Below are 12,295 nucleotides of genomic sequence, written 5' to 3'. Positions count from 1 at the left end.
GGTACCACTTTAGCTAATGGGGCCTCCCGCTGCTGCCACCGCTCAATTTCTGTTCTCATCCTGAAGCAAAGTTCTTAACTCGAGGTACTATTTCTGGGTTAGCGGAGTCTGTAACCTGAAGCGTCTGTAACATGAAGCGTCTGTAACCCAAGGTACCACTATACTTCAAACTTGCAACTGTAAGAAGAGCCTTGGATTGTGATAGTCGACAGTTGGGAAAGCCATTGATTTGGAACTGTATCCTGGCCAGGCCAGATGTGAGAGGCACAGACTTGGCTTATGTGATAGCTGTGTTTCCCATGGTGTTTATAGCTCCATTTTACCCTGAAGTATTGCTGCTAGAGAATGGAATAACCATTCATCAAGCAGTATTGTTGTCACTTAAACTTTATGCCGCGCACTATTACAAAGTTCCAGGGTTTATTTTTACTGTGTCATAAAAACAAAAAAATATTAAAAATCCACTGCTAAAATATCCTCTCTACTTGCTCCTGTTTGCCAGCTACATGCCTCAGAATGACTAAGAACCTGCTGAGCATAAACTATTAAACAGATGTTAATGGCTGGTGTTATAAAAGTGAGAGGGATTGGTCAAAAGACCTTGCCTCACAGTTCTCCCAACTGTATCAGAGTTTCCCTCACTCTTAACTATAACCCATAAAGTCCATAGCATATCAAGTATTAGGGTGTTGTTTGGCAGCCCAACTGAGTTTAGTCAAGGTCACAGTTGAACATTTGACTGCCCACAGTTTCATATGTAAAAGAAAAGAGAACTGTTTCATTTTTTAAAAAACATAACACCTGGCTCTTTGTACGCAAAATATAAACTTTTGTACTGCATAAGTAATCCTACAACTGAGTGCATATACCTCATTGCCTGGAAGCCTTTATTGCAAGAAAGTCCAAACTATCACAGTAATATATACTTTTGCATCCCAAGCCACCCTCAGAGGAAGCCCTGAGAAGAAAAAAAGACCAAATTTTGCCAAAGGCACTCGTGAACCTGGCTGGCATGCCTAGTATTTTTTTCACACGAGCCTCTGCCTGGGCATCCTTCTTGCTTTGGAAAGCTGGAGTATTTACACTTTTTGATTGAGTCTGTGCAGCAGGATTGGTGGGGTTTGTGCAGGCTGGCTTTGAAAGTACCACAGTTAGCCCCTCTCTGTGTGTGTTGGTCTTGGCAGAAGTTTGGGAACGCTGCCCTGCAGGGTGCAGTTCTCTCCACTTGCTTCTTAGTGGCACTTAGAAAAGAAAACTCAAGAAAAAAGGCTTGTTGAGAGGGCTGGGGGAGAAGCTACACTCAGTTGTTTATATGTACTTCTTTGTCCTCTGTTTCCTTTTCTGAAGACTTGTGTATGTGTTGAAGATGTTTCACAAAACAAATGGCAAAGGTGAAACTTTCCCCTCTACCTTCCTTCTCCTGGAGCATTCAGTACTGTAATTACTGGGTCCCTCCTGGGACATTTGCGCTGTCCATTTTTTTCTTTCCCTTTTTGAAATGGACTCGATGGTGAAATTGATTTTTCCATTCATAAAACATCACTGTCAAATGTTAAGCAAATACCCCACAGGAACTGGAGGGAGCAGCGACATGGCTCTGAGATGAAGCAATTGCTCTGCAGAGTTTCTTTTGTTTTGGGCTTGGGTGGAGGTGCACAAGTTTGACTCTTTCTTATTGACCCACGGGTTCTTCCAGACAGGAGTTCATTGCGGGGTTAATGCTGCTCATGGCCACAAGTTGCTGCTTTTCCACACAATGTCCTCCTCAGAATTCACTCCCTCCCCTTTTTTTACAGTTAATCTGTATTTTCCCATACCACCTAAAATCTGATAAACAAATAAAAACAAAACCTATTATGCATCTGCAGCCACATTGTGTGTGTGGTCTGTCATGCATGTTGTTTTATTTCAGTGCGTGGCCTCTTATTGCCACACCTCTACTTCCAGTTGCTCCTCACCTGGGCACAGCTTGCCCATTTTTGTTTCTAGTGGCCCAAAAGACCAAAGGAAAGGAACCTATTTCCACTTATTGCTGCAGAGTTTGGAGGAGATGGGTACAGAAAAGCTGGGATGCTCAAGAAAGTCTCTCTTGTCCTTTTCCCGGCCTCACAGCACTCACTGCTTTCCTGTCTGGTACTTCCTGCCACCACCCTCTTTTTATAGGTCACTTACTGCCCCAGAAAAGGGGAAAACTGGGGTGTCCAATTACCTGTTAGACTTGGGGATCCCAGACCAGTCAGTACTCTTTGCACCCCCAGCCAATCCCTTGCAATCTGCTGCCCTCCCCCCAATAGAGCAAATTCCTGACCTTGACCAACTTTGATCCTAGACCTCCAACAGGGTGAAACCCAAAGCAGTCTACCTGGGAGCAGGCGCTGTGGATTGCCAGCTTCCCAGTGGTCTGGAAGATGGGTGTTATAAGAATTTTGAGGTTATATATATATATATATATATATATATATATATATATATATATATTAATTGTTCATAAAACATGTACATGAATGTACAGAAACATGTCTGAAGCAGCACAGGAAGACAGGCCTGACTGACACCATTTTGACTCTCTCTCTCTGACCAGGTGTTCCTCTGCAAGGAAGAAGGGCGGTGGGGGGAACCTTCTCATTGTCTCAGGAATTAAAGTGATAATCCCTGGCATCCTGATACCTGAGTGCCAGACAAAAGGGTGTGATTAACTTGGCTGGGAAACAGGGAAATGTAAATATCTCTCTTTTTTGTTGATTAGGTTTTGGGGGCAGGGGGCAGGGTCCAGACTGCTCAGATTACTGCCACCAGACCTCCCCTTTCATGATGTAACTATGCTGAATCTAGGGAGGGGGGTCTTGGCTACACCCCTTCTGTGACATATGGATGATGCTTCTGGGGGGTGGGCTGAAACCAATTTCAAATTTCTTTTTAAGGGCAAGACACCTTTGTTTGGGGTTCCTTCCTTGTTCTCCTGCGTGAGGGGAAGGACCCTGTTGCAACAGCGAAAATAAAGGCTTTGCTTCTCAAACTTCTCTGGTTGGCCTCTGTTATATTCTCCAACCGATGGAGAACCCAATAAGGGAATAAAGGCAGATTTTTGCCTATATCATGGGTATGGATCCGGTGGTGGTGGGAGGGGACAATAGCACCTCAGTTTCGAAGGGGTGGCTCTTGGCTCTTTCTGACCAATGAGAGCACCCATTCTCTCAAGATATCCGCACAGTAAATGCTGACTGTATCCCAGGACAGAAATCACAGCATGTACATCATGGAGTTGTTTTAAGTTAATACAGAGGTTTTGGGCTAGACTTCTTTTATCACTCTTGCTCAAGGCCTTAAATTACTTTATCAATTTTTTTAAATCGAAATGCCTATTGCGCTGCTGAAAAGAATCACAAGCCCTCATTTTGCCCACTGTGAAACACTTAACTGGATTAATAAGGCTAGTAATGCTTCCTTCCTTCCTTCCTTCCTTCCTTCCTTCCTTCCTTCCTTCCTTCCTTCCTTCCTTCCTTCCTTCGTTCCTTCCTTCCTTCCTTCCTTCCTTCCTTCCTTCCTTCCTTCCTTCCTTCCTTCCTTCCTTCCTTCCTTCCTGGGAATTGACCCATCCCTGTCTGGAAGCTCTGTGGATGACAATTTATTTTGCCTAGAAATGTAAGGGCAGAAAGAGGCTGGTAGAGGGAACATGTGCTCTCTGCTCACACTGCATATCCCACTGTACTATTTCCCTTTTCCTGGTGCTCCCATGGAACAAGAGAACTCAGGGCAGGCTAGTATCTCATCCTGGGGCAATCCTTTCCAGAGTTTTGTCTTGCTGCTGCTTATTCTTATTTATTAAATTTCAGCAAACACAGTAGTAAATACAATGATACAATTAGAAACAAAAACCTATTAAAAAACTTGAAAGTAATTAAGAGTGTCTAAAAGGAAATTAAAAACATACACACACCACCACATCTAATTTCATGGTTTTCTGAAAAAGTATTTTTCAGCCATCATATGCCTGGGTGAATGATGTTTTTCAATTCCTCCTGGATATTGTTAATGAGGAAGACAGGTGTACCTCACCAGGGAGGGCATTCAAGTAATGGGGGAACTGCTACTGAGAAGTTGGGTCAATGGGCAACATAATCCAAGATATTATGGTGCCCTGTGTCATAACAAAAAAGTGCTGGGCCTGAAGATGTCTCTCTCTCTCTGTTTATAGACATAATAATGTATATAATGTAAGGTGAGGGGATTTCTTTGAGGTCTCTTGAAGAGTTAAATCCTTATTTTAGGTAGATGTTCTGTTGTGTGTGTGTGTGTGTGTGTGTGTATTCATATTCTGGCAAGCCAATAACTAGAAATAGAATCCTATCACCTCCCAAGGAAGAATGATTTTAGGAGACTGGCAACACCTCCTTCTTGAGTAGGGTGAGGGATCTGTAACCCAACCTACCCCTGGATGTTTTGCCTGTGCTATATATAGTAGCTGGCCTCTTGGAAGTTTGTTTTTATCCCTCTTGGTAAATATATTTTTTGCAGCCATCAGGCACCCCTTCCCCTTCCCCCACCCCCACCAAAGGTTCAAAATAGGTGTATCTGATGGAATTAGCAGTCTATGCTCTATAGGAAAAAGGAACATGTGTACTTGTTATCCTGTATAAATGACTAGAGGACCCCCCCCTTTCCTTATTTTACTAAATATTGAGGAGGGATGGCTCTTGACTGCATTAATCATTAACTCCCCTGGGCAAGCACAACAGTTAACTTGAGCGTACAACTGAGGTAAAGTAACGGGAGGTCCAGCCTGCTGCTAGATTTATGAACTGTGAATGAAAACTACTCCTCATATCTAAGGCACTGCCTGGACTGGCAGCTCGAATCTTCCTCACTTTGCAACTGGTGGTGTCATTTGCTCTCTGCCCAGCATGAACTCTCTGCTTACACCTACAGTGATGTTCACCCGCCTGTGCTTTGCGCCCTCTTTGAACAGGTGTGAAGGACTCTTCAATGTGCAAAACTGTTTGGGTGTTTCAGCCTCCTTGTGGGTGGCACTGTAAAATAATCCTGTTTTTCCTTGGGCTGTTTCCTCTCCTGAGTTTTCACGTCTGTAAAAGAGACTGCAGCCTTTTGCTCAGCTTTAAAATGCCCTCATCTGAAATTTAGAGACAGGAGAAACTGCAGATGGGTAAGCAGCTGATAGGGGAAGGGCTGTAGGTCAGGGGCAGAGCATTTTCTTTACGTTCAGAATGTCCCTGGTGTCTCTAGATAGGGCTGGGAAAGACTCCTTCCTAGAACCCTGGAGATTTGCTGCTAGTTAGCATGGACAGATCTGAGCCAGATGGACACAGTGGTCTGACTTGATGTACATCAACTTCCTATGTTTCTGACAGTTTTATCAAAGGCCAGCTCCCTTATTTGGCCATCTGAAGCCAGTCCCTCTTGTGACGGTGTGGGAAATGAACTTTCAAGTCAGGTGTCACAAACTCATGACTTCTTGAATCGCAGCAGACTGTTATGGTGGCATTTGTGGGTTTTTAATACATGGCTGGATATACTCTTGCTGGATTTCCCCTAACCACAAAACCTCCTCTAGTGTACCATGCTTGTGTTTACTACCTATCCAACAAATTCATTCTCAGTGATGGTTGCAAAGCTAAGTGCCATATGGGGACCAGCAGCTTTTTGCCTGGCATTATATTATAACAATTGAGCTTGACTTTTTAAAACCTTGTATCTAAGACCAGTGATATGAATCCTGAAAAATTGCAATGCTTTGGATAATAGGTGGGATTAGGAATGAATGTGCTGGTATGAATTTGCAATGCTATAGCTTCTCTTCTGCATTACCTAGGCTTTCATGACTGGGATAGATGCTTTTTCAAAAAAGAGGAAAAGAAGAAGACATGGTACAGTTTCCTGCCAGTTACTGATCTTGTTTTTTCCATGCTTTTCTCCCTTTTTTGAATTCTAGAAAGCCATACCAAAGGGACATCTGAACGAACACTTCCTCCCATCCCATATGTGCCTTCCCAATCCTTGAGGTCATTGGAAGAGGCCCTATTGTGGGTGCCCCGTCCATCTAACAGTTGGGTAAGTAACAACCAGTTTAATATCCTGTGGCATTCCCAATGAGTGTGTTTTGTCTTGCAGGTTCTTTGAAGCAAGGGACAAGAACATCCTTTTATTGAAAGCCTTTTTTTTAAAGACCAATGCTGTTTATATTCAGATGTCATGATAGGTCATGGTTTAGTGTGCTTAAAGTGAAACAAGCATTTCCCCAGGCTCATGTGCTCCTCTCTCCTCCATCACTAACACACCCATGAGGAGTTGAGAAGCTTTGCTTCTGTTTTTTATTAACTGTGGCATAATATTATGTCCAAAGCCTATATATTCAATAATTCCAAAATAGCAGTGCTTGGTTTGTGGTGCTGTGTTGGTATTGTTTCTGTATTGAATCTTTTTATATGTTTTCTTATTGTTGTAATATTTTCAATACATTGTTTACTGCCCTGGGTCCTTTAAGAAGAAAGATGGCACATAAATGCAATAAATAATAATAAAACTTTATTTTATTTTATTTTATTTTACTTATACCCCACCCATCTGGCTGGGCTTCCCACCCCAACTTTCCTCTAGGCATCTCAAAACAGCACACATGGTTCCTGCCTATTTTATCTACACAACAAACCTGTGAGGTAGGTCAGACTCAGAGCCAGTGACTGGCCAAAGGTCACCTAGTGAGCCTCAACACTGGAGTGGGGATTTGATCCTACTACACTACACTGGTTCTCTTTTGTAAAGGAGAGAAAGTTGGCAGATGAAACTTCTTACATCGTAGAGCTAAAAATGACAGGATGTGCATAGTAGCCACTTGGCACTACATAAAGGCCAATTCACTAGCACTAGAAGTGTTTCCAGTCAAAAGCTCCACAAAAAAGCATACTAGGCAGCCAGAGGTAAAGTTCCTAAAGAAAACACAAAGCAAGGTGGGTGGGTCCCTTTTTAGTATCATCTCTCTGACCTATGGAGGATCAAAAGTATCAGGTGTCCATAACTTTAGGGCTGGTTTTCGTATACTGTCTGCCTCCACAGGAATACTTTCAAAATGATTCCTGTGGAAGGATGTGTGTGGAAAATGAATGTCTGAAGGCTGGTAACAGGTGCTCAAAAGAAGAATGGAAATGTTTGTGGGTTGCGCTACAGTTTTCCTGCATTTGATGTAACTGATCCAAATCCTCAGCATTTAGGAAAGAAGAGTGCCTGGATTGTAACTCTTGATTAGTTTGGCATTTGGTATGAAACAAGCTGAATAAGCCTGAGGCTTGTACTGCAACGCTAGCTAGTTCGAGTGGCCAAGGCAATGCAAATTGGCTTATCCCCATTCTGGCATAGCTGACACTGGGCTAAGAACCGAGGAGGGGCAATGATCTCCCTTCTGTCAAAATTACTGGCCTTAACCCTTGCCTAGTTCTGCAAAGCTGCCTTTTGTATGCAGCTCAGTGTGGCACACACTAGTTCTTTGTTAGCCAGAAGCTCCAGTTACTAAGGCTAGGATGTTCAGCAACTCATCAAGGGCAGATCTGTGTTTTGTATTCTGTGCCGTCCTCAAGGAGTGCCAATGGTACCAACTTCCTGCTATCTTCTTTTCTGACTTGGTGGGCAGCATGGGGACAAATAAAAACTAAGCTTTTATTATTATTACTTTTAAAGACTTTAATTACAACAGAAGTAGATAGACTTTTTTATGAACCACTTTCTTAGCCAGTGGTAAAAAAAAAAGTGTACCCAGTTTTTGCCCAGCAAACATTGGAGGCCATGGTGCCATAAAGCACTGATTGTAATCACAGCCTTTCTTGATAGGAGGAGGGTTGAGGCCCAGCCTCAGTTTTCTCCAAAGCAGCTGTGCTGTCTAAGCCACAGCAAGAAGAGTTTGCAAAAGTTTCTATAGCTCTGGGGCATGAGGTGCTCAGGAAGGAAGGAAAGATGAGAGAGTGATTTGGGTAGTGGGTTGGCATTTGGGGCAGCTGTGCTTTAGCCTCTGCTTTTGCCACAAGTCTTTCTGTGATCATCATTCAGTACGCCATACCTTTCTAGTTGGGATGGGAGGTGGGGCGGAGGAGATGCTAGCCTGTATTATGGAATGGCAAGAAAGGGGTTGTGGAAGTCAATACATACTGGGTGAATGTTTGGTGACCATTTCTCAAGCAGTAACCTATAACAGTGGATGTGTAGGGAGTGGGTAATTTCTAGTTGTGATTGTGAGTAGAAGTTTCCTTCCTGCTCAGTAAGAAATATGGGAAAGGGGAAGAGGGTAGAATTCTGCTCCTGTTGCATGGATGCATACTTTATAGATAGGAAGATTTTCACCCATAAAAGTATTTGGGCCTCCATTCAACATTTGAATTTCCAACATCTGAGTCAGACTCCAAGGACAGCACCCCAAGTATATCATAAAGGTAAAGGGACTCCTGACCATTAGGTCCAGTCGTGGACGACTCTGGGGTTGCCGCGCTCATCTTGCTTTACTGGCCGAGGAAGCCGGCGTACAGCTTCCGAGTCATGTGGCCAGCATGACTAAGCCGCTTCTGGCGAACCAGAGCAGCACACGGAAACGGCGTTTACCTTCCCGCTGGAGCGGTACCTATTTATCTACTTGCACTTTGACTTGCTTTCGAACTGCTAGGTGGGCAGGAGCTGGGACTGAGCAATGGGAGCTCACCGCGTCGCAGGGATTCAAACTGCCGACCTTCTGATCAGCAAACCCTAGGCTCTGTGGTTTAACCCACAGCGCTTCCTTCTTTTTTCTTCCTTCTCGGTAGTTTTTGCTGCCCCGAGTATAGTGAATATATACATGAGGGAGTTTGATTTAGCTCACATTACAAATAATAATCCATTTGGTGAACACGTGCTGTATTACGGGCGGTACATTGACGACCTCTTGTTTATCCTTGCTTCTGACATTTTCAGTGATTTTGACAAATGGATTAACCATGTTCATCCCCATTTAAGGTTTGGAGGAAAGTATAGTCATAGTAATCTACCTTTCCTAGACGTAGAAGTCTTTATAGACAAATTGAAAATGCAGGTACGACCATGTAAGAAGAATACTGACAAAAATTCACTTTTGCATTACACGTCAAATCACCCCAAACACTTGCGAGATAATTTGCCGGTGGGCCAATTCCTCAGGCTAAGACGTAGCTCATCTAAACCACAAGATTTTTTTAGTCATTCTAAAAAGCTTGCCACTTCCCTCGCACGACGTGGATACCCATCTACTGTCATAAATTCGGCATTCCTAAGAGCCCAGTCTATAGACAGGACCGCTCTTCTCAAAAATCAAGTGAGTGGTGACATAAGGTCTGATTCTTCCCACTTGGTGCTCTCCCTTGAATATAACAACTTAACATCTGATATTGTTAAGATCATAAAACGTCATTGGCATATCCGCAAGGATATCCCTGGATGTAGTGTTACTCCTCTATTTGCTAAACGGCGTACAAAATCCTTTAAAGATAAGTTGGTTCATTCTGATTTGAAGGTAGTGTCCAATCAGTCTCTCCTTTCGGGTCCCCCACAGGGTTTTTATAGGTGTGGGCGCTGTAGAGTATGCAATCTGGATCTACAGGTTAAGGAGTTTTCCAATACCACAGGATACAAGTTTATTATTTACTCCTTTGCCACTTGCGCCACCTCACGAGTTGTGTACATCATTAGATGTCCATGCGGGCTTCTTTATGTGGGTCACACACTCAGACCAATAAAGGTTAGAATCTCCGAACATAGATCCAGAATCAGGAATTTTGTCACCGATGCACCACTTGTTAACCATTTCATAGAAGCATCCCATACAAATCGAGATTTAACCTTGTTATGGGCCTACTCAGGCCCCATGGAGTTAGCCAGGCAGGAACTAATGCAGCAGGAAACCAAGTTTATCTTTCTCTTCAATACCTTATATCCGCATGGTTTAAATACTGACATTGACTATAATTGTTATCTGTAATTCCTCTGTATGGGATGATAATGGTTTCAATTCTATTGAGCATGTAACCTGTTGTCATACACTGTAAGCATAATTTGGAAAGCCCTTTTAAAAATTATCTATGTTAGCTTTGATTGATCACACCTGTTAATGTCTGCAGCCAGACCTTTATATGGACTAGAGCCTTATCTGGTAATTGGAGCATTACTTACCTGGAGTTTTTCCAGCTAGTACTTTATCGTGGAAAGGTATGTACAGTGGAACCTCGGTTTATGAACACCTCGGTTTATGAATTTTCGGTTTACAAACGCCGCGGACCCATCTGGGACGGATTAATTCACTTTCCATTACTTTCAATGGGAAAGTTCGCTTCAGTTTATGAACACTTCAGTTTATGAACAGACTTCTGGAACCAATTGTGTTCATAAACCGAGGTACCACTGTACATACATTGATAAGGACATTACTGGCGTTTTTGGTGGTAGAAAGACTGACTTTTTATTCCCTTATAACATGCAGCAATTCGCTCACTGAAGAAGCCAACTTTGGCAAAACAAGGCACATAACCTGGGTAACCTTGTCTTCTGCTTTTGGATACTTTTTGCTATTGGATACTCCCTTGCCACCTTCATATATATATGTCTCGTCTTCACCTGGATGCTCCACTGCCACCTATACTTGTCACTGTGCTTGGACAATCCATTCTGTGGAATAACCACTGACTGACATCGTCAGGCACAGTATATTCCAAACTATATATATTCCTGGTAGCGGTGAACAAAAAAACAAACTCAAGTATTACACATTCATTTGAAAGTACTTTTGAACCAATTTATATGTCATATGGATACCCAATATGAAGTACAACATATGACTTGAATACATTGAACTGATGTTGGATTGAATCATGAGTGTTATTCTGTGTTATACGTTTATAAATTAGTGATTGAAGTTATTCTGTGTTATATGTTTATAAATTAGTGTTTGATTATAGCAGCCGGTTACACTTGTATAATTGATACTTGCTACTCGTAACCTAGGTTTGTGTTGTGTGAGTGAAAAAGATTGGAGCCTGAATCATTAAGTTCCTTAATTGAGCCCATTACAGTGCAATGCTATCTTAGTGGGGCAGCATCAGGCACCTGAAAAGCATACAAACAGAAGAAGGAAGAAGGAAGAGTGGTCAATAGGACAGTCCCTCCTCCACCAGCCGTGGTATTCTCTATGCCTTTCTGATGTTGCCTTTGGCAAATTGTTAGCATCCTTTTGTGAGTTGGCTTGTGCCTATAGTAAAACAGACAACAATCATTTTGTCCCCTTTGCTCCTGGTATTTTAAATACGGTAAATATTCTATGAGGCATGTGGATCACATGAGGAAGTTTGGAGCCAAAGGGTTCAGAACAAGCAAGGCATGTTTCTCTCACCTTGAAGTCCCTGGGGCGAATTCACCTCTGGTTCCCAGCCCAGCTATTGGTTGGGTATCTTCACATTTACTGATATCTACTTGGCTGCTCTGTTTCATCTGCCACAAGCTGAATGCTGCAGTTTTGTGCACCACTGCTCAGGTGTTATGCTTGAACAGGAAATATCCATCTCTGTTGGGGACACAGGGCTGTGCATGCCAAATGTCCCCATCTACCTCAGCACTGCTTTCTGTGTTCCTGACCTTATTGTGTTGAGCAAAGGGAGGTCTAAAGGTGGCTTCTGCCAGGACTCCTGATTCTGCAGAGGCTTCTAGTGTGTTCAGTGTGAGTAAAAGCCTCCTTCTGTCGTTTTCTGCTGAGCACAAGAGGGTCTGAGACTGAATGGGCAAGGACAGGAGTATTAGATGCTGTTGTCTGGTCCTCTGTGACCCCAACACAGATTGCAATGAGATTCAGGCAACCTATTCACAAACTTAGTTGGATCTAGGCAATGAGTAGAGCTTTACCCATGATTAGTGTGGTTATCCCAGTCAATGCCAATTTTGTTGTTCTTGATGGAATTGGACTTTGAAGTGGCTATCAGTGGGGAAGTTCAGGACATTCAGATGATGTGTCTTTCCCAGACTTGCACAGGACCCAGGACAGTACATCCTTACTGCCTCCCTATATGATGCCAATGACCAGATATTGACACAGCAATGGAGGTGGAGATTAGTGCTGCATAGGGTCTATCAGCTCCAGTAGTCATAGAATGGTTCATGCATCTATGCAGTTGCAGGGAGAAAATATATATAGCTATAAATATATCTATATCTATATAGATGATATAGATAAAGATATACAGTTGTACCTTGGATCCCGAACACCTTGGTACTTGGACGTTTTGGCTCCCGAATGCCGCAAGCCCGG

At 42.9% G+C, this 12,295-nt stretch overlaps 1 protein-coding gene across 2 annotated transcripts in view; it reads left to right on the top strand.

The window, feature by feature from the left end:
- Positions 1 to 12,295, top strand: part of TFEB (transcription factor EB) — a 73,537-nt gene that overhangs the window by 37,498 nt on the left and 23,744 nt on the right. For both annotated transcript variants that reach the window (XM_035121593.2, XM_035121594.2), the window contains exon 2: positions 5,948 to 6,066. The gene's annotated coding sequence lies outside the window, so the exon portion shown is untranslated. The remainder of the gene's footprint in view (positions 1 to 5,947; positions 6,067 to 12,295) is intronic.

Source organism: Zootoca vivipara, chromosome 7, assembly GCF_963506605.1.
Source record: "Zootoca vivipara chromosome 7, rZooViv1.1, whole genome shotgun sequence".
Lineage (NCBI taxonomy): Eukaryota > Metazoa > Chordata > Lepidosauria > Squamata > Lacertidae > Zootoca > Zootoca vivipara.
Note: the sequence above shows the minus strand (reverse complement) of the source record. Positions and strands in the feature narration are given on the sequence as shown.